Here is a 22952-nt window from a genome sequence, read left to right on the forward strand (position 1 = left end):
AGTGCAAGTGGTAGCATTTTGGTTTGGAAAGGGGTGTGGTGTGTGAGTGTGCTCCTTTTGCGCTGGCCATGACTCCATTGCCTCCATCTGTGCTGATTGTGTGCACCTGTGGCACTTGGTTACACAGCGGATTGCTGTTAATGGGTGGTCCGCGATGCCGGTATTGCCGGCATCATGGTGGCCCTTCTTACCGGCATCTCGATGCCGGTATGTACATGTCTGTGCGACTCGGGATGTCCTCTTCGTTGCGGGATGCTGGTATTACGGGCATGCCACCCGCGCACGTGCCCGCATGCCAGTACGGTGGTGCACGGCCACAGTGGGTCCTTGTCGATGCCGGTGGAACCGGCGTCTAGGGTCGTAATACTACAGACCGGTATTGGTGGTGGGTATTGCCTTACCGGCTCCATTATTACCAGACCGCCAACCTCGTAATGAGGCCCTCTGTACCTTGTAAATTTAACTATGCAATTGTACTTTCTGTAACCAAGCAAGCTGTCTTATGCAATGCGCCCTGATAACTTCGGGTCTGGTGCACACTACAAGTTAATAAACAAACAAACATAAACAACAAGATTCTATCATTGTTAGAGTTAAAGGATAATGAAAAAACTGCTCTGCTACTGCTACTGGACTTGTCAGCAGCCTTTGACTTGGTGGACCATGCAGTTTTATGCAGCCACCTCAGGCTCGCTGCTAACTTCACATGAGAACCTATAGCCTGGGTCCAATCCTTTCTAGCCAACGAGACTATGAGAGTTTTCTCTACCTCGACCTGCACTGATCCTATCCAAATAACATGTGGAGTCCCACAGGGATCCTGTGTCTCACCCACCATGTATAACATTTTCACCAAGCCACCATTTGACAAGTTGGAAAGACTGGGCGTCACCTACACTGATTATGCAGATGACACCCAGATCCTCACACCCCTTTCGGGCAACTATGAAGTGGACCTGGCCTTGGTGCATAAGATATACATCCTCATTCAGGCATGGAAGGCGACCCACAGCCTCTGCCTGAACGACGATAACTCTGAGATTCTGCTCCTCGGATCTGACTCTAACCTAAAAAAACTAACCCCAAACTACGCATCCTTCAACATTGACAACAATATCATTAAGGTTATGCCCGAGGTAAAAACCCTAGGATTCTATCTGGACTCTTCTCTCACCCTGAAGAAGCAAGTCAATTCCCTCTCCTCCACAACAGCTTACACTTGTAAACTAATCCGAGCTGCCAGACCATTCCACTCCAGTGCCAGCTGCATCACCTTGGCTAATGCTCTTATCATATCTAGACTAGACTACTGCAACGCCCTGTACTCAGGAGCCAACAAGTATGTCACTGACAAACTCCAAAGATTGCAAAACAACGCCCTCAGAGCAGCGTTGAACATCCCATATAGAGAGCACATCTCTAAATTACGGAAAGAGGCCCATTGGCTAAAAATAAAGGATAGAATCCTCCTCAAAACCATATCTATTACTTCCAAATGTCTAAACAATCTAGCACCTTCCTACTTATCGGAAAAAATTTCCAGGAAATCTACAAACCGAGATCTGCCAACACATTCCTGTTCAAAATCCCTAGATTTAAACTAACCACGGCTGGAGGAACTAGCTTCCCAGTCAAAGCTGCACAATTATGGAATACACTCCCAATAGACCTTAGACGTCCCCTACCCTACGCCAGATTTAGAATCAATGCTCTCAAATGGCTTTGCTCTAATGACCCATAACAACCGCTCCCTCCCACTGCCACTCTACCCTGACAACCACTGCACCTAACATTACTACTGCGACTTACCGGTCATGTATCTGATCAGTTATACCTTCCATGTTCCACGAATGGCAATTGTCTATACTGTTTCATTTACTGTACTCACATTGTATTCACCTGTATCCACGAATGGCAAATGTCTGTACCGTTTCATTTACTGTACTACACATTGTATTCACATGTATGCACCAGCCTGTGACAGGCACTGTAACTAAGCTTAGAGACTTCTTGTACTGTTGGGCCCAGCTGCCCAAGGGCTTGGTGCGCATTATCAAATTAATAAACAAACAAACAAAAATTGACCTATAAATGTTCTGACAAGGACTCTGCACAACATCTATGCGATCGGCAGTCTCCTCTTATGTCCAGCCATCCCCTACGCTCATTTGATACTACAACACGTACACAGCCAAGATTCAAGCTTACGAGATTTGGTGGTACAACATTTGATGTACAAGCACCAGCAGCCTGAAACAAGTTAACCCTTCATTGCGGGAAGGTAAATTCACTCACCTCCATAAAAAGGGTGTAAAGACCTTTGTCTTTAATTTAGCTCCTTATTAAATCTTAGGTTGGCCTTTCCTCCATGCCGATCCTGCTCTTTATGTCTTAAGTCTTGTACGTAACTATGTGCGCTTTGAGGCTCACAGGCGATTTAGCGTGTTACAAAAATGATAAATTAAATCAAATAAATAAATAAATAAGTGCAGGAGGTGGAGAGGAAGAAGTGCAGGAGTGGGGTGCTCAAAGGGAGGGAGTGAGCAAGTGCTGGGGGGCCAAGACCACAAGTTCAAGGGGAGATAGTGGGGAATGGAGGATGAGTGCAGTGGACAAGGTGGACCAGGTTAGGGCTAGTCTGGGGAAGGGTGCCCGAAGGCAAGTGCTGGCAAAGATTGCTGGGAGGAATGGTAGGTGGGTGGTCTGGCCCCTGTATGACTTTGAAGGGACCAGGCCACAGTCGCAGAGGGACATTAGCACAGGAAGGGGAGAGGGAAGGAAGCAGAAAAAAGGAAAGTCTTGAAATGTTTCCAGAACTTAAGTAGATCCGGCTCAAGTCTGAGAGGGGCAGGGAGGTCGTTCCAGAGAGACGAACCAGCTGAGGAAAGGGATCTACCTTTCAATCTCTGCTTGGTGAAACGTTTGACCTGCAGAGAGTTGGAGCTAGAGGACCGAAGTACTCTAGCTGGGAGGTATTTAGGGAGAAAGGCCCGATGTAGCGAGGTCCCAGGCCCCAGACAGCCTTGTGGATGATGCAAAGGGTCTTGAATTGGATCCCTGTCGTCACCAGGAGCCAGTGGGGAGATTTTAAGGCTGGAGAGATGCAGTCCCTGGGCTTGAGGCCAAGGATAAGTCTTGCAGTCTTATTCTGGATTATTTGAAGGGGACGAAGGGAGGAAAGGGGCAGATTGAGGAAGAGGCTGTTGCAGTAGTCCAGCCTAGAGAGAATCAGGTCTCTGGAGACGTTGAACTTCTGGGGGAAGGTGAGGAAAGATAGAATGCCTCTGAGATGGTGAAGCTAAAAGTTGGACTTCTTATCCGTGACGTGTGGAGAGAAAGAGAGAGAGGAGTCAAAGATGATCCCAGAATTTTTTGCCTCACATGTGGGTGAGGGGACCAAAGGAGGTTTGCCCAAGAGTGGGGGGGGGACAAGGAGCATGCATCCCAATTAGAAGGATCTCTGTCTTACTGGCATTAAGGCAGAGATCAATGATAGAGAACCATGCCTGAATAGCAGGAAGGAAGTCAGGTATGAGAGAGAAGAGAGAGGAGGCAGAGGGTGGAGATTAAAGGAGAGCTATGTGCCGTCTGCATAACACTGGAAATGGGGGGAGAAGGTCGGGATCAAGTGGGCCAGAGGGGCTAGGTAGAGGTTGAAGAGCCATGGCGATAGGAGGGAGCCCTAAGGGACGCCACAGGTAGAGAGTGGCGTGGAGGAGAGAAAAAGAGCCATTTGCACTTGGGATGGTCTGTCTGAAAGGAAGGAGGGCAGCCATGCCAGTGTCCTGTCCGTGATGAGTAAGGTATCAGGGAGATGATTTATGAGGATGCAGTTGCTGACTGTGTCAAAGGCAGAAGGAAGATCGAGCAGGATAAGAACAGAGGGAGTGTTGGAGTCCAAGTTAGAAAGTAGGTCATCACAGGTGTTCAGGAGAGCAGTTTCCGTACCTCTGGAACTGGATTGGAGGTCATGGAGGCAGCCAGCCATTTTTGTGTGGAGGGTCTGTTGGGGGATAACCAGATTCTCTATGAGTTTGCCCAAAAAAGGTGTGCGATAGGGCGATAGTTAGCCAGGCAAGAAGGGTCAGCAGTTGACTTTTTTAGGAGAGGGCGCACAAGAGATGGTCACACCAGAGCTGTCCCATTCTGCACTGTTATACACACTGGATAATTGGCGAATTATTTTCAATGGTGATATTTCATTACGTTTACGATGGATAAATACAAGTATTACATGACATTGCAGAGAAAGCGTCTCTTTTCACCGATTCTCATTTAGGGTGGCCGACCATCCCGTATTTTGCGGGACTGTACTAATTTAGTGGGTTGAGTCCTGCGTTTCGCACAGAGCCTGCCCGGGGCTGTTAAAGGTCCCCACTTACTGTTGCCTAGGGATCTAGGCCTTAAGAAGGACGCACACACGGAGGGTTTGGAGGAACGTTTTTATTCTATTCTCACCAACGTAGTAACTGGTGCTTCCCGCGCACATTCCCCAGAACCCCTTTCTCCCCCTCAGGCTCCGCCTCCCCAACGGCGGGGGCGCGAGAGTATTAACTCTTTCAACCCCGGGTAACACTACCCCCGAACAATATGTCCAAACATCAACTTAACACTCTGTGTCCAAACAGCAACTTAACACTCTTCAACAAGTCTCGTCGGTTTCCTGATGACTCGTTGCGGCCTCTCAACTTGAGTTCCGGGCTCTGGAACCTCTTGAGTTTCCCTTCCCAGGCTCGTCCCTCCAGGATCTCCCTCTGGAGGAAGCCACAGGTCGTCCCGCTGCATCCGCGGTTCTGGAGAGACGGACCTCTGTGGTATTTCTGTGCCTTCTCTTTTAACGTAATGTCTGAACTGTTGACAGTTCCTGGTGACAGCTCTATTTTGATCTTCAGCTATCACCATCATGCCTTTCACTGCGACGACCCTCATGATTGGGGCAAATCGCGGATCTGTCTTCCTGGTTGTTGGCTGTTGTACTAGGACTTCGTCTCCTTTGTGGAATTCTTGTGTCACCGCTCTGCGACGCGAATCAGTACTGCGCCTCGCATTCTCTTTTGCCTCTGCATCCCTTTGGAGCAGGTCCTTGTCAATCGGCTCTGCACTTGACGGGTTCCGCGGAATGCGGGTTCGCACCTCATAGCGGAACATGAGCTCAGCAGGTGTCTTGTTTGTGGCCTCATGAGGAGTGTTCCTGTAGTCTCTTAAGAGGCGACATAATGCCTGATGCGTGTTGACTGCTTCAAGCCGTGCTCTCTGTATTGCCTTCTTAATCGACGCCATGAAGCGCTCAGCCATTCCGTTTTTTTGGGGGTAACGAGGAGTTATCTTCATGTGTCTGAAACCCAGGTGCTCTGCCAGTGTCCCGAACTCATGCCCACAGAACGGTGGTCCGTTATCAGACTTGACATATTTGGGGATCCCCCACTCGATGAATACTTCCTCTATCGCCGTTGCTACCTGGGGAAACGCTGTGGTGGTGACTACTTTGACTATAGGAAATCTCGAATGTTCATCTATAAAGAGTAAGAGGTAATCACCTACTTCTGTAGGCCCATAGAAATCCATGGCTATTCGTTCCCAGGGGCGATCAGGTATCTGCGTGTGTTGTAGTGGGGGCGGACGTTCGGCAGGGGCTGTGCACTGACAGGCATGGCAGTTCCTTACCCACTCATCGACGGCGGCATCCAGGAAGGGGAACCACACGTGGCACCTGAGCTGCTTCTTCCTGTTTTCAGCCCCTCTGTGGCCTTCATGGGCGGTGCTGACCACCTCGCTCCTGAGCGTGGCGGGAATGACGATCCTGCACCCCCTTAGCAGGATGTTGTTGTCTTTCACGGCCAGTTCACTCTGCACCCTGGCCAGCCGCTCAATCTCCTGTTTGTTCACTCCTGGATGGGCTAACATGGCTCTGTGATGATCCTTCCATTTGCTGGTCGTCGTTAGGCTGATAGCCAGGGCTGTTGTTGGGTCAGCTGCCGACGCGGCGGCGACTCTTTCGAGGGATAGTGCCGGTGGCAATGAGTGGGATGCCACATATTGTACATAGGCAACATCACCCTTCCGGGCGAGCAGGGCTCCAACAGGGTGTTGTGACAGGTAGTCGGCCGGATTGAGGTCACCTCCAGGTCGGTGTACAATGTCATAATCGTATTCTTGGAGGCGGATACCCCACCGTTCGATTCTCGGTGGCATCTTGGTGTGTGGGTTGCCAAATAGGGATAGCAGCGCCTGGTGGTCGGTGATCAAAGTGAACCTCTTCCCGATGATAAAGTTGTGGAAATGTTCACACGCCCAGACCGCCGCCAAGCTCTCCTTCTCTGCTTGGGAATAGGCTAGCTCTGGTGTTGACAGCGCCCTGCTTGCATAGGCGACCACGTGCCTGGGGTTGACGTCCGCGCCACTGGTTTGTGCTAAGATGGCTCCAAGGCCGACCGGGCTGGCATCCACCACCACCTCGGTGTGCCACGATGGGTTGAAGTATGCGAGGCGGTGGGCTTCCGTGAGGGCCTGCTTGATGTTTGTGAAGGCTTCTTGGCATGCCGGGGTCCATTCGAAGGATGACTCCTTCTGCAGCAACTTTCTCAGAGGGTCTGTAAGGGAGCTGTAGTGGGGTATATACCTCGCACAGTAGCCTGCCATGCCGAGAAAGGAACGAACGTCTGCGACCTGTAGGGGTTCGCTGAGGTTGGTGATCATGTCGACCTTATCAGGATCCGGCATCATGCCTTCCCTGGAGAAGATATGTCTGAAGAAGTTGAGCTTCGTTTTACTGAAACGGCATTTGGAGATATTGAGTGTGAGGCCTGCCTTTTGAAGGGCTTCACAGGTGTTGTGCAGTGCCGTATCGTGGGCCTCCTTGGACGATCCAAAGATGAGTATATCGTCGCTATAATTCAGAGCTCCCTTTATAGGCCTGATTATCTGACGTATCGCTTCCTGGAAGATCTCTGCGGCGGACGAAATTCCGAAGTTTAGTCTCCGGTACCTGAAAAGACCGTCGTGCGTTGCGAACGTCGTGATGGCTCTGGAGTTGGGATGGAGCTCCAGCTGATGGTATCCTTGGATCAGGTCTAACTTGGAGAACATCTGGGCGCTGTTTAACTGCACGATCATGTCTTCAATACATGGTCCCGGGTGTCTCTCCCGTTGTATCGCTGTGTTGGCCACCCTCATGTCCACACATAACCGGATCTTTCCCCCTTCTTTGGGTACCACCACAAGGGGGGAAACCCATGGAGTCGGCCCCGTCGCCGGTTCTATGATGCCGTCGCATAGCAGTTGTTGGAGTGCCTCTGACACTGCCTCCTGAGGGTGGAACCCGACTCTTCTGGGGTGTTGCGGCACCGGACGCACCTGAGGGTCGATGTGCAGCTTAATGGGGGGGGCCGTGAAGTTTCCCTAGTCCTGTGCACAGCTTGGGGAATCTTCTTGCGATGTCGTCCTGTGAGACGAGCGTCTGGGGCTGGTGGAATGCTATCGACCCTGTCGTGTTCCTCGGGTCCATGTTGTTCGAGGTTGTGGTGATCATGTCACCAGCGTTGATGTGAATCTCAATCAATCCCAGGCGCGAAGCCGTGTGGTAGCTGAGCAGGCATCTGCTCCTGGCGAGTGACCTGATGACGTGGATGGTTGTGTTCACTTGCCACCCATTTAGGAGGAAGCATTGAGCAAATTGTCCCACTGTCTGTAATGGGGTGGCAGCCCCCCATTGAAAAATCCTCGATCGGGATGGGTCAAGCGGCGGCGTATGTGGCATCCTGTCATAGTCCTGCTCACCCATGATGTTCACTGTAGCACCTGAGTCGATCATAAACTGAAATTGGCAATTCCCCATCTTGATCGGGATTTTCGGGGCCTCCCTGGCTTCTTTGTTGTCAAGTATGAGGTTGACAAACTCGTCCTGGTCATATTGATCGTACGGTGCGTAGTAGGCCGTCGCCTGATCATCCTGGTAAAGTGTCTCAGGCCTGTAGTCCGCTGGAGGGTTATCATATTCATCTGTGAGGTATCTGGATTGTTCTGCCTGGTCGTACTGTGGTGTATATCCTGATGATTGGTATTCATCGATTGCCCTGACGTAGCGCCTCTGCCCCAGCCCTTGTTGGTACGGTCTTGGTTGATTGTACTGCTGAGGCAGTGGCCGGAAAGGCATCCTGGCGGCCACTTGGGGTCGCATCGGGGGAAATGGTACGCCCTCTCTACAGACGGAGTGAAAGTGTCCCTCTCTCCCACAATTTGTGCACCGTTGGGATAGGGCCGGGCATGACCCCGAGCGGGGGAAAGACATTCCACAGCGGTAGCATTGTCTTTGTTAGCGTGGGGCGGGAGTCACGGGAGTCGCCGGTGCTCTGTACTGCTGTGGTCCCCTGTCGCCTTGGCGGGGCGGTTGTATGGCAGCTATGAGCTTGCTTGTGTCTTGTTTAGGGTTGCCGGAGTGTCCCATGGATGAGGCTTGCGCATCCACCCTCTCATGAATGCGAGCAAGTTCACTCACTTCAGGTATGGTGAGTGGTTTTTTTAGTAGCTGCTTCTTGAGTGCTGGGGAGAGGCAACCTTCGATCACCCTCAGTCTTATGGCTTCCTCTAGCGAGAACGCGTCGAACTGGCAGTTTGCTCCTTTCACTCTTAGACGTGTTATGAACTCGTCGACAGTCTCTTGTGGCAAATGGGTGCATTGGTTGAACAAATATCTTTAGTAGTCCCGACTGACCTCAATGATCAGCAGTTTGTCTAAAGCAGCAATCAGGTTGGGGAAGGTGTTTTGTTCTGCTGCCAGGATCGTTTTTACTACGGTCTTGATTTCCCCCCCTACGAGGTTAAGGAAGATGTCTCTTATGTTGGGGGAATCACCGTCACCGGATCCCCTCACGAAGTGATGAAAATCATCCATCCAGTCGGTCCACCTGGGGCCTTTGGTGGCTTGGGGTGTCATGGTGAATGGTGGGGGCAACCGCAATTGTATGGACTTCGCCGCCCGCGGCGGTTGAGGAGATCCCTGGTTGGAACCAGGGTTGGAGTGCGGGTTGCTCATGGTGCCCGAAAGGAGGGGCCTGCGGGTGCGTAGCCAGCACGTGGGGCGAGGGTACTAGGCCTCGAGCGTGACCACGTGCACCCACATGCTCACCAGGGTGTCCGATGGTAGGGGTGAACTTGTGAGGCCTCCTCTCCAGTGAGGCGGCTTCCGTGGCGAAGGCCTGCGGTCCAGGAGGGAGGGCGTGGGCGGGATCGCCGGCACGCGTGTCTTCGCTGGGGCCCTGCGGCCTTACGGGGCCTGCTGCACGCTCCCTGTGTTGTCGTCGCAGCAGGTTGACGTCGGCCGGGGGCAGGCGCGGGCGTGCCTGTGTAGGTGTAGAGGAGGAGGCTCAGCGGGTCGGCAACCGCCTGAGCGAATCCGGCGGGTCGCTGTGTTGCGCGCTGCAGGAGGATGAGTAGGAGGAGGAGGCTTGCTGGGTCTCACGCAGCACGAACGTGGATGCGGCGGATTGCCGCTGGAGGAGGGCTCCGGTGTGCAGGAGAAATCCTTGTCGCCAAATGTTGCCTAGGGATCTAGGCCTTAAGAAGGACGCACACACGGAGGGTTTGGAGGAACGTCTTTATTCTATTCTCACCAACGTAGTAACTGGTGCTTCCCGCGCACATTCCACAGAACCCCTTTCTCCCCCTCAGGCTCCGCCTCCCCAACGGCGGGGGCGCGAGAGTATTAACTCTTTCAACCCCGGGTAACACCTCATCTGCAGAAGGATGCATTCTCTTAATCCTTCTCAGCTGAACTTCACACTGTTTCTTGTGATAGTTCACCCCTGTGGGAGGCACAGCCGCTCCCTCTGAGGTTTGCTTTGTGTTATTAAAGCATGACAGGAAGAGCTGGTAAAGGTTGCTGGTCCAGGCACCCTGTGCCTGGGGAAGGACTGTTGCCCCCTAGGATGTGCAAATGCTGGCTGATGATAGGAGGACCACATAAGACTGCACGCTGTGTGTAATAATGACCCCCCCCCCCACATGACGCCCTCACACTGCAGTGCCTTTTATTGCACTCTGGATACAGGTTTAAAATCCCAATGATGTTGTTTAGATTCACGTATGTGTCCAGGCTGCTACTGGAACTTGCCATTTAGGAGGAAGACAATCACAGCTATAATCACACTCTTTTGCTCTCGCATGTTTTTATGACAACCTATGGTTAGCGTCTTAAGTCATGTGATGATGTAAATACAGATGCAGAATATGGGGTGCAGGGCTCCTGCTGCACAGAGCCTTGATGCTTCTAATCTAACACTTCAGTTCCCTGCGTGCAAAACAGTCCTGCAGGCTGGGAAGTTTAGTTACGTGTGGCAAGCATGCACGTGTGTGTGTGTGCGTGCAGAACAGTCCTGCAGGCTGGGAAGTTTAGTTACATGTGGCAAGCATGCACACGTGTGCGCGTGCGTGTGCGTGCAGAACAGTCCTGCAGGCTGGGAAGTTTAGTTAGATGTGGCAAGCATGCACACGTGTGTGCGTGCAGAACAGTCCTGCAGGCTGGGAAGTTTAGTTAGATGTGGCAAGCATGCACACGTGTGTGCGTGCGTGTGCGTGCAGAACAGTCCTGCAGGCTGGGAGGTTTAGTTACGTGTGGCAAGCATGCACGTGTGTGTGTGCGTGCGTGTGCGTGCAGAACAGTCCTGCAGGCTGGGAAGTTTAGTTACGTGTGGCAAGCATGCACGTGTGTGTGCGTGCAGAACAGTCCTGCAGGCTGGGAGGTTTAGTTACGTGTGGCAAGCATGCACGTGTGTGTGCGTGCAGAACAGTCCTGCAGGCTGGGAAGTTTAGTTACGTGTGGCAAGCATGCACGTGTGTGTGCGTGCAGAACAGTCCTGCAGGCTGGGAGGTTTAGTTACGTGTGGCAAGCATGCACGTGTGTGTGTGCGTGCGTGTGCGTGCAGAACAGTCCTGCAGGCTGGGAAGTTTAGTGAAGTTTAGTTATGTGTGGCAAGCAGGTACGTGTGTGTGTGCACAATGCCTCTAGGACTAATGTTATAATAAAGGTGGAAATGGGGGGGAAACCCGCGTGCACAAAGGACGATGCGCAGAACCAGGCAAAGTGCTGAGTGCTTGGGATGCGCCTCCTGGCAACTAATGTGTAAAGTTGTCCCCAGGGAACCTCGCAGCATGTGCTCCCACCGCCTGAGATGCTGAGGGGTGGGAGGTGGGAGGAGGGGGGGGTGAAATGTCAATAAATTTGACGTCATTTAATGTGCACACGAGTGCATCCCTGTGTATGACACGTCCTGATTGGTCATTACGGAGGGACGGGCTCGCGCAAGAAAGTAGACGCATGCGCAGAGTGGAGGAACGGGTCTCCTGAATTAGGAGCATGCGCAGAGTGGATATCCGCCAACTCGTACCTAGGAGCATGCGCAGAGTGGACGGTCGACAAGTGAGTGGCTAGGAGCATGCGCATAATTAGATGTCTTTAATGGCTAGGAGCATGCGCAGGATGGGGCGGCCACATCTCCCGGTCTGAGAGCATGCGCGGTAATAGCTATGCATCTTCTGGGCATGCGCACTATGGAGACACGTCCTTGAACTGCGGGGTAGGAAGCCCGGATTCTCCTTCTGCGGGAGTCGGAGGTGAGAGGTTTATTATCCCCCCCCCCCATTCTAGCCTTTATTCTGAGTTCTGGGCTCATATATCCCCTTCCTGGTCCCCGAGGTTTAGGACAGAGGGTGCCTGTCCCGCAAGCCTCTTACACATATGTTCACACTCCTGCTCCCCCTCGATCTCGCGAGACTCTGGAGGCAGTACTGCGCAGCCGCCCTAGACCGAAGCTCCACGCGGCTCAGGCTGGCGTCAGAAAGGGCGAGATTCCGCGGCGGGAAACGGCTGCGGGTGGAGGGCCCTGAGTCGCCCGGCCGGTTCGGCAGCCCTCCCTGGAGGACACACTCCTGTACTGCACAGCAGGGCTTCCACGAGCGAGTGATCCGCTCCTCTAGCAGAGACTAGAGACGGTGGCTCCGTTACAGAAAAGAGGAGACTTTTGGAGAAGGCGGACCCAGGCAGGGCGAGTGGTGACTGGGTGGAGGGTGCTGGGTTCCAGGAGGAGGAGCGGTCTCTGGAGTTGGATGCAAGGAGTGAGAGTGCTCAGAGGAGGCGGTAAGAATGTGTAAGGGAAAGGGGGGGTGGAGGAGGAGGAGGAGATAAAGAGGGGGAAGGCATCTTCTGTGAAATGTACACCTGTGGAGGGGGGGAAGGGGGGAAATGAGGGACGGCATCGCAGCAGATCCCCTCAGAGGGATGATGAAGGGGGGCTGGTCCGGGACATTTCAGGGTTGGGGGCTTCAGAAAAATGCGTTTTGGAGGGGCTGGAAGCCTCAGTGAACAGTATATCTGAAGAAAATATGCAGACTGATAGAGTGTGGAAGGTAGTGTTAAAACCTGAAAATCGTGATAAGACGTTTCTGGGGGTAAATCCAACAGAGATTGCTAGATGGTTGAAGGCAGCAGTGGGAGATGTTTCCCGGGTTCAAGTGGTGGCAGGGGGTCGATTGTTGGTGGAGGGGTTGGATGCTGTTAGCAAAGCAAAGATCCTGGAGATACATTGTCTGGGTAGGCATGCGGTAAGAGTGTTTGATCAAAGTGGAGTGTCTTGTAAGGGAGTGTTGTATGGAGTGCCAGTGGTTATGAGTATGTCTGAGGTAGAGGAGCAACTATCGGGAGTGGGGGTGGTGGAGGCATGGAGGTTGGGGAGGAGGGATGCGCATGGGGATGTGGTGTCTACAACTGTGGCAGTGAGATTTGAGAGAACGGAGTGTCCGGAGGTGGTGGAGATGGCTTATCAGAGGTATCGTGTGAAAGCATATGTGGCAATGCCATTAAGGTGTTATAAATGTCAACGATTTGGACATGTGGCGAGAGCATGCAGGAATGAGAGACATTGTGGGAGGTGTGGTGGAGAGCATGATATAAAGGAATGTAAGGAGGGGACTCCGGAGAAATGTGTGAATTGTGGGGGGGGAGCATTCTTCCGCATTTAGGGGATGTGAGAGTTACAGGGTAGCGAGAGAAGTGGTTCAGGTGAGGGCGGCGGAAGGTCTGTCTTATGCGCAAGCTGTTGCAAAGGTGAAACCAGTACGTGTAGTGAGTGAGGTGAGTGAGAAAGAGTTGGTGGTAGATGAGGTTGTGGGAAAAAAGAAAGTGCTGGGTGAAGTGAAAGGTGTAGAAATGGTGGTTGCTCCGAAAACAGAATTTTTGTGTTTTATAGTGAATGTACTGGATCTGGTTCAGGGGAGTGCGTCCATCAGTTCATCAGATCCTACGAAAGGAGTAGTGGAAGCCGCAAGAAGGTTTTTAAATGTTGTAGATGTATCAGAAGAAGATGTGTTTAAGAAGGTTGCTAAAGTGCGGAAGCTGAGTGGGGTGCCGGCATGAGGATTTTGCAGTGGAATGCGAGGAGTTTGTTGAGGAATGGACAGGAGTTGAAAGCCGTATTGTGTGAGGAGTTGAATGTTGATGTAGTTTGTATTCAGGAGGCGTGGTTGAGGGGTGATTTGAGATTTGTGATACCAGGTTTCGAGCTGTTTCGTAAGGATAAGTTGGAGGGGAGAGGGGGAGGTGTGGCTTTAGCAGTTCGAAAGGGGTTGATTGCAAGTGAAATTGTGGTGGATGGAGCAGTAGACGCGATTGGGGTAGGGATTCGGGTAGGAGGATCGGAAGTATTGGTGTTGAATTATTATAATCCGTGTGAGGTAGTGGAAGTGGGTGTGTTGACTGGAGTGATAAGAGGACATGTGGGACCGTGTGTTTTATGTGGTGATTTTAACAGTGCCAACACGTTGTGGGGTAGTGATAGGACAGATACGAATGAAGAATTGTTGGAAGACATGGCGGATGAATTGAGTCTGGTATTGCTGAATGATGGGTCGGGTACGAGGTTGGATGTGAGGACTGGGAAGCTGTCGTGCTTGGATTTGACCTGGGTGACTGCTGCAATTGCAGGAGAATGTGATTGGAAGGTGCGTGAGGATGGAGACATGGGGAGTGATCATTCTGCTATTTTGGTAACTGTGAGGGGTGAGGTAGGGATCAGGTCACGTATGACTGGAAGTCGGTTAAATTTTAAGAAGGCTGATTGGGAGGTGTACAAAGGAGTGTGTCGAGATTTGATTGGTCCAAGGGGAAGAGAGGGGGGATTGGATGAATGGAATGAGCATTTGGTGCAAGGAATGAAAGCAGCGTCTGTGGCAGCAATTCCAGAGGTTGAGAAGGGGAAGGGTGGGAAGATAGAGGTTCCTTGGTGGTCAGTGGAATGTTCAAGAGCAGTGGCGGCACAAAAGAAGGCTAGGGCAAGAGCGGTGAGAACGGGAATGTTACTGGATTTGGTGGCATATAAGAAGGCTAAGGCGGTGGTGCAGAGGGTGATTAGGGAAAGAAAGAGAGGATATTGGAGAGGTTATTGTGGGACCCTGGGGAGTGAATCTGGTGTGAGTAAGGTTTGGAAACAGTTCAAGCGGATGTCTGGATTAATGAGGTCGCAGGGTGGTATGTCTGTATTGTTGAAAGGAGAAGAGGTGATTAGTGAGGATGGGGATAAGGCGAATTTGTTGGGGGAATACTTTGCGGGGGTTCACAGTTCAAGGAACTTCCCTGAAGAGGTGAGGATACGAATGAGTGCGGTAGAGGAGGAAATGCGAGAGGTGGTGGCGAATGTTGGGTCTTGGGAGGAGCAATATGAGGTTTCATTTTCAATGGTAGAGTTGAATGGAGTGATTCGGAAGGGGAAGTGGTCTAGCCCTGGGGTGGATGGAATTATGTATGTATTTTTGGAGAAGTTGCCTGAGGAATGTAAGTTGGAGGTATTAGCGTTGTTCAATGAGATCTGGAAGAATGGAGTTTTGCCGAAGATGTGGAAAAGAGCGATTGTAGTGGCGATTTTGAAGGGTGGTAAGGTTCCTACAGAGTGTAAGTCATATAGACCGATTGCATTGACTGTTGTGTTGTGTAAGATTATGGAACGGATGGTGGTTGAGCGATTGGGGTTTTATCTAGAATCGAATGGATGTTTGAGTGACTTTCAGAGTGGGTTCAGGAGGAATCGGTCGGTGGCTGATCCATTGGTGAGATTAGTGACTGGGGTGGAGGAGGCATTATGTGATGGAGAGTTAGTGGGAGCGTTCTTTTTGGATTTGGAGAAGGCGTATGATATGGTATGGAAGGGAGGGTTGTTAGTGAGACTGTTGGAGATGGGTGTGAAGGGAAGAATGTTTCGGTGGATCAAGGCATTTTTGGCAGATAGAACATTTCAGGTGAGAGTGAGGGGGGTGTTGTCTGAAGTTTGGAAGATGGAGAATGGGACACCTCAGGGGAGTGTGATTAGTGCGATGCTGTTTAATGCGATGGTGGATGGGTTGATTCGAGCTTTGGCAGGAATTGGGTGCCAGGTGGATTTCTTCGCGGATGATGGTGTGGTCTGGGTCAGAGGGCGGTGTTTGTTGTTGGTACAGAGACGGTTACAAGCTGCAATTGTACGCATGGAGGAATGGTGTGGGAAATGGGGTTTCTCGGTATCTGTGGAAAAGAGTGTGAGTATGGTGTTCTCAAGGAAAAGAGTACAGCAGGAGTTGAATTTGGTTTTGAAAGGTGTGAGGGTGAAGAGTGTGGAAGAGTTTCGGTACTTGGGGGTGATTCTGGATAGAAAGTTGAATTGGAATGTGCAAGTGGATGGTGTGGTGGATAAATGTAAACGCAGGCTGAATTTGTTGAGGGCGGTGACTGGGAAAGAATGGGGTGCGCAACTGAAGTGTTTAAGAATGTTGTATAAAGGATTGATTTTGAGTGTGATGGATTTTGGGTGTCAGGTGTCAGTGGGTTATACGTCGAGTCAGAAGTTGCGGTTAGACAGAGTACAGGCGAGAGCATTGAGAGTGTGTTCGGGTGTGATGAGGTCCTCTCCAGTGAATGCGGTACAGGTGCTTGTGGGAGAGATGCCATTGGGGTTGAGGAGGGATGTGTTAAATATGAGATGGTGGGTGAAGTGTAGTGCGAAGAGTGTGGCTCATCCGGTGCGTGAATGTTTGAAGTATAACTGGAGGTTTGACTATTACAGAGATCGGTGGAGGAGGAAGGGGGGCACTTTTGGGTTTCACATGTGGGAGAAGGGAGTGCAGTGGGGTGTGGGTGATTTGATGATTGTGACAGATACGGATTTGGAGAGAAGGCCGAGATGGATGTTGAGAGCTCCAAAGGTGTGTTTGGAGTTGGCGAATGTGGTATCGAAGAAGAGAGGTATGCGCGGTGAGATTAAAGCTTTGGGTCAGGAGTATGTGGCAGGAAAGGAAGGATATAAGGTGTTTACGGATGGTTCAAAGGATCCTACGTCTGGGAGAGTGGGAATGGCGTATTATCTAGAAAGCATTGGGGAGTATAAAATAGGACGATTGACGAATGATGTGTCTATTTGTACGGCTGAGTTGGTGGCGATTGCTTTGGTGATTGACAGGGTGTATGAGTTGGGGTATGAGAAAGTGGTGGTGTTCTCAGATTCATTGAGTGGGTTACAGGCGATTGTGGCAGGGGATGGTGATAGGAAGGATGTGATTTTGGACATTAGGATGAAGATTGATCGGTGTGTGCGCGGAGGTATGGAGTTGGAGTTGGCGTGGGTTCCCTGTCACAGTGGCATTTTGGGAAATGAGTTGGTGGATCTGGCGGCGGGTGAGGGTATGAGGAGGGAAGCGATTGAGGTGAGGTTGCCTTTGAGTGTGGATGAGGTGAAGGCTGTGATGAAGAGACGGGTCCTGGATGAGTGGCAGGAGAGGTGGGTGAGTGGGGTGAAGGGCAGGTGGATGTTCGGTGTTTGTGGGAAAGTGTCGGTGAAGGTGGATGCAGGGAGTTCAGAATGGAGGCGGGGGAGGAGGTGATGCTGAATCGGTTGAAGATAGGTCATGTGGGGCTGAATGACTGTCTATTTCGAATAGGGAAGCGTGAATCAAGGGACTGTGCAGTGTGTGGGGTACCTGAAACAGTGGGACATTTTTTGATTAGGTGTGAAAGACATGTTATGGAGAGAGAATTGATGAGGGTTCGATTGAATGCACTGGGAGTGGCTGAGCTGAGTGAGAAGATTATACTGGGAGGTGATGGGGAGGGAGGCAGGAGGAGGAGTAGTGTGATGTTGGATTTTGTGAGGCAGACGGGGAGGTGGTAGGAGTTGTGAGCTTAAATAGAGTCAAACAATTAGTGGGTACGGTGCACATCATCCTATAGGATGGGGAAGCGCCTGCGTGGGTCCGCCCATGTTTCCGATAATTAAGAAGAAGAATGCCCCCCCTAGCCACTCCTGCCCTTCCCCAGCCACTCCTGCCCTTCCCCAGCCACTCCTGCCCTTCCCTAGCCACTCCTGATCACCCCAGCCACTTCTGCTCTTTCCTAGCCACTCCTGACCACCCCAGCCACTCTTCCCCCTAGCCACTCCTGACCTTCCCTAGCCGCTCCTGAACCCCAGCCACTCCTGCTCTCCCCCACCCACTTCTGCCCCCCCCCCTGGCCGCTCCAGCTTTCCCCTGGCCGCTCCCCCTTTCCTCTGTTTACTCCTGCTCCCCCACTAACCGCTCCTGCTCCCCCGCTCTGACCGCTCCTGCTCTCTTTCCCCCCTCTGGCCGCTCATGCTCTCTTGGCCCACCTCTCCTTGCAGGCCACTCCTTGCAGGCTGCTCCTTCTCTCTTCCCCCCACCCCACCACCTGGCCGCTCCTGCTCTGCTTGCCCACCCTCTGGCCGCTCCTTCTCTGCCCCTGCCCGCCCACCCTCTGGCGGGACACCTGCTCTTTCTCCCCCCTCCCCCCTGCCTGCCCTCTGGCTACTCCTGCTCTCTCCCCCCCACCCCTCTGGCTGCTCCTGCTCTCTTCCCCCCCCCCTCTGGCTGCTCCTGCTCCCCCCTCTTGCAGACTGCTCCTGCTCTCTCCCCCGCCCTCTGGGTACTCCTGCTCTCTCCCCCCCCCACTGCCTGCACCTGCTCCCCCCTCCTGCAGACCGCTCCTGCTCTCTCTCCTGCCCTCTGGCCACTCCTGCTCTCCCCTCCTGCAGACCGCTCCTGCTCTCTCTCCCGCCCTCTGGCTACTCCTGCTCCCCCCCTCCTGCAGACCGCTCCTGCTCTCTCCCCTGCCCTCTGGCTACTCCTGCTCCCCCCCACTGGCTGCTCCTGCCCCCCCTCCCCTGCAGACCACTCCTGCTCTCTCCCCTGCCCTCTGGCTACTCCTGCTCCCCCCCTCCTGCAGACCCTCCTGCTCTCTACCCCCTCCTGCTCTTCCCCCCCCTCCCCCCCGCCTGCCCACCACCTGGCCACACCTGCTCTTCTCCCCCCCCTCCCCACACCCTCTGGCCGCACCTGCTCTTCTTTCCCCCACCTTCTGGCTACTCCTGCTCCCCCCCCTCCTGCAGACCGCTCCTGCTCCCCCCCCCCCGCCCTCTGGCCGCTCCTGCTCCCCCCCCCCGCCCTCTGGCCGCTCCTGCTCCCCCCCGCCCTCTGGCCGTACCTGCTCCCCCCGCCCTCTGGCTGCTCTCCCCCCCCCCCCCCCGCCCTCTGGCTGCTCCTGCTCCCCCCCGCCCCCCGCCTTCTGGCTACTCCTGCTCTCTTTCCCCCCACTGGCTGCTCCTGCTCCCCCCGCCCTCTGGCTGCTCCTGCTCTCCCCCCCCCCCCCCCCCGCCCTCTGGCTGCTCCTGCTCTCCCCCCCCCTCCTCTGGCCGCACCTGCTCTTCTTCCCCCCATGTTGTTATACTTAGCATGACATTTTAGACCATCTAATAATCTCGCCAGACCTATGGGCGTCTGGTCTATTATTAGTAAGTCATTAGCATAGAGTAAATATTGAACCACTATTTGATTTAATCGCGGTGGGAAATCCCTGACCTTTTCAAAATAGTCTGGTATGTCCCGAATATAAACATTAAAAAGTGTTGAAGCCAGCAAACATCCCTGTCTAAGGCCTACATTCGTTTTTATTGGAGCTGTTAGCAGGCCCTCCCTGTTCAATTTGACTCTTAAAGATGTTCCTGTATAAAACTGTTGAATTCTGTTTAGTAATAAAGCTGGACATCACTGTTCTTAACTTATCCCACAAGGCAAACCAATCAAATGCTTGCTTATAGTCCACAAATAGCATATATAAGGTTTTTTTTATGAGCTAGCGCTTGATGCTTTAAGGCTTGTAGGATGTGAAGCCTCGGTAGTGTGCCTATAGCTGCTATAAAACCTGCTTGTTTAGTATCTAATACGTTGTTCATTCTGTGCCATTTATTCAATTATGAGAGTAATATTCTAGCATAGATCTTCCCGGCTGAGTCCATCAAGGTCAGTGGACGATCGTTTTGAGGATTGAGACGATTGCCTTTTTTGAAAACTGGCAGAATAATTGACTCTTTCCAAGAGTCGGGTATCATGCCAGTCTTCCCTATTCTGTAGTATGTGTTGTAGAATTCCAGACCACTTGCCCACATTCCTTTTGATGGTGCCATTAGCAATGCCATCAGGGCCTGGGGCTCTGGAATTGCTCAATTTCTTAATGATGTCTTCGAATTCATCTTTAATACAAAATAAGATTGATCTTTTATAGGCACAATTGATTGGCCATATGATTCTAGCTCATTATAGAGAAAATCGGAAAAGTATTTTGTCCATGTCTGCTCGTCAGTAGGGTTAATCGAATGAGACGATGTCGTCATCCCTTCACACTCGTGCAACAAATCCCAAATACGAGCACTGGATTTGGTCGCTAAGGATCGTATCATATTTTCATTTTGTTCTTGTTTTTGTGCCGTATATGTTGTGTAACAAAATGTGTGTGTTTGTTTTTTTTTTATCCTTCGTACAGCAGCTGTATAATCAGCAGGTTTGGCAAACCTGAATATTATTTGTGGCTTTAGGCATTTTTTCATCTAGGATAATCTTATCATAGCTATAAGTCATTTTCTCTCTTAATCGTCCATTATTTTTGTTTGTTGATTTAAAACAGTGCAATACTTCAACGTAATGTTTATTAGGGTTATGTTGCAACTCAGTTAACTACTTATTACGTTTATTCTCCTTCCATTTAATGCGATTTAGACCTGGACTACTGTCTATTGTAAGTACTAGAAGGTTGCTTACACATTTTTACTGTTATAACTAATATGTTATGGTCACTTAGGTTAGTAGGACAACCGTAACATTTGTTATGTCAAGAGATTTGCTAGATATGAAGGTGTAATCAATAATGCTTTGCATTGATTCTCTCTTCCAGGTGTAATGAGGTGGGACATCACCTTTGATGCAACCATTTAACATCGTCCTGTTACGATGTTTCATGTATTTTATCCAAGCCCCTCGCTCTAGCAGATAGCTTTTTTTGAGCCCACCTGTATGCACTGCATATTAAGATCCCCAACAAGCAATATTTGGGTAATTGAAGGATCTGAGTCTATTTCTTCAAAAAGATCCCTAATTTTAGTCATCAAATCTGTCTATTATGTCTTTTGAATTACAATAGACATTGATGATAGCCATCGAATTGGAAGATTGTGTCCAGCCATATTTTAGCAACTGTAATCCAGCACAGGAAGAGTTCCATGTCGATAGTTTACCGGGAGAGTCTATTTTTAAGGCTGCCAATAGGCCCATTGATGGTCCTTTTTTTTATTTTTTTTTATTTTTATTTTTTACTTCAATCTGACACTGGAGCAGTACTTATTCTCTTTCCTCCTGATTTAATTTAGCAATTAAAATATATGCAATAATCTTGCTGGTAATGTCCAAAAGTGCTTTCAGGTGTTAAATTGCACGGGTCTGCCGCTCTCCCTTTTCTTGTATGGGGACTTGTATACTCTCTCGCTATCAGATGTTACATTACATGGTTCAGCCACTCTCCCTTTTCTTGTATAGGGACATGTATACTCTCTCGCTATCAGATGGTGCATTGCATGGTCCAGCTGCTCTCCCTTTTCTTGTATAGGGGCTTGTATGCTCTCTCGCTATTAGATGGTGCATTGCATGGTCCAGCTGCTCTCCCTTTTCTTGTATAGGGACTTGTATACTCTCTCGACATCAGATGGTAGTTTGCAGGGTTGAGCCGCTCTCCCTTTTCTTGTATAGGGGCTTGTATACTCTCTCGCTATCAGATGGTACATTGCATGGTTCAGCCGCTCTCCCTTTTCTTGTATAGGGACTTGTATACTCTCTTGCTATCAGATGGTACATTGCATGGTTCAGCCGCTCTCCCTTTTCTTGTATAGGTACTTGTATACTCTCTCGCTATCAGATGGTACATTGCATGGTTCAGCCGCTCTCCCTTTTCTTGTATAGGTACTTGTATACTCTCTCGCTATCAGATGGTACATTGCATGGTTCAGCCGCTCTCCCTTTTCCTGTATAGGGACTTGTATACTCTCTCGCTATTAGATGGTAGTTTGCTTTGTTTAGCCGCTCTCCCTTTTCTTGTATAGGGACTTGTGTTAGGCAGGATTGTATGCAGTAACCCTGTGGGAGACTACACCAGTGTTGTCTTCTTGGTATTGGGTAAACCACCTGTTGGTATAGGTCTGTACTACACAAGTTGGTAGAGTGACTGAGCAGCCACACTTATCTCAAGAGGGGTCAATGTGAGCTGTAGCATCGAAATCCACACATACACGTATCCAAATAACACACTCAAGCTTTTCTAGTCAGTTTTAAATAAGCATTCTTTAAAAAGGGCAACGTGCAACAATGCAAATACACTTCATAACACTTTCTCAGAATCAAGATGAGCAAGTAGATACTCGTCAGAGATGCGTCTTACACACTTCCTCCACCCTGAGGTAACTTCAATTACTAGGACGGTATTGGAATTTATATATCACTTTTTGCAGTTGGTAAAATTCTGAGGTGGAAAAGGAAAGGTTAGGGAAGGAATAACGGTTACCAGGTTCTCAGAGCATGTTTCAATCTCCCAATGAAGTCTAGATAGAACCTTTCACAGCAATACTTAGTTAAACCAATGTACCACCTATGGGAGACAGTTAGAATCAAAGTCAATGGGCCTCATTACAAGGTGGGCGGTAAGGGATTACCGGTACCATAAGGGCACCGGTGCCGGTAATCCCTTACGCCCTATTCCGAGATCCTTTGCAGGTCCTCCCTTAATGCCTCGTTTTACCAGGCGTTAAGGACAGGGCCCGCAAAGGGACTTCGGAGGTAATAACGATACCACAATTTGCGGTACCATAATTACCGCCTTCCCCATTCCCATTGAGCCCTATGGGGGCTCAAATGGGGAAGGGCATTGGTGAATGGGGAATTACCGCCTCTGCCAACCTTGGAATGGGACGGTAATTGCTCCATTCACCAAGGCGGAGTGGGTATGGGTTTGGAGGCATCCATGGAGCTATTAGCTCCATGGTTACCTCCAACCTCGTAATGAGGCCCCATGGGTCAGAAGAGTCTGCAGGGAGGTAGGACAGCCAAAGTCAATTTCAACAATGTCTATGGAACGCAGACACTTCTTGGATACCACAGAAGTCTTGCACAAAGTTTAGAGAGTTTGTAGAAAATCACTGTTGGGCCAAGCTGTTAAGCTGGTGAAAGTCAGAGCCGAGATCAACTCTTCAAAAAGCAGCTACTGCAAGTCTCAAGCCATGTAATGCAAGCTACAGACAGAAGCCGCTTAGCACATACCGTAGGTTAGAAGAGGCTCCAGCTGGCTTCTGTTCTGGTTGCAGATCCTGGGTTCCTAGGCCTCAATCGTGGATACAAGGGAGGATGTCTGGAGGACGCCTGCACTGTAGTTCGAAGGTCGGCAGCTGCTACAGGGTCTTTTCAGTTCAGCAGCCCTTCGCAATTTCAGCTACTGGCAAATAGCACCACCGTGGATCTTGGACACTAGATGGACTTTCTTCGCTCCTTGAGTCCAGCACTCTGGTGAGGTGACTTGGGCTTGGGTCATCCTGCTTCGGGAGGGTCCTCAGGATCTT

At 50.9% G+C, this 22952-nt stretch overlaps 1 pseudogene; it reads left to right on the forward strand.

The window, feature by feature from the left end:
* The first annotated feature begins 11689 nt into the window (after positions 1-11689).
* Positions 11690-22952, forward strand: part of LOC138473381 (zinc finger protein 271-like) — a 56802-nt pseudogene continuing 45539 nt past the window's right edge.

The sequence above is a fragment of the Ambystoma mexicanum genome, chromosome 8, assembly GCF_040938575.1.
Source record: "Ambystoma mexicanum isolate Mex_15411 chromosome 8, UKY_AmexF1_1, whole genome shotgun sequence".
Classification (NCBI taxonomy): domain Eukaryota; kingdom Metazoa; phylum Chordata; class Amphibia; order Caudata; family Ambystomatidae; genus Ambystoma; species Ambystoma mexicanum.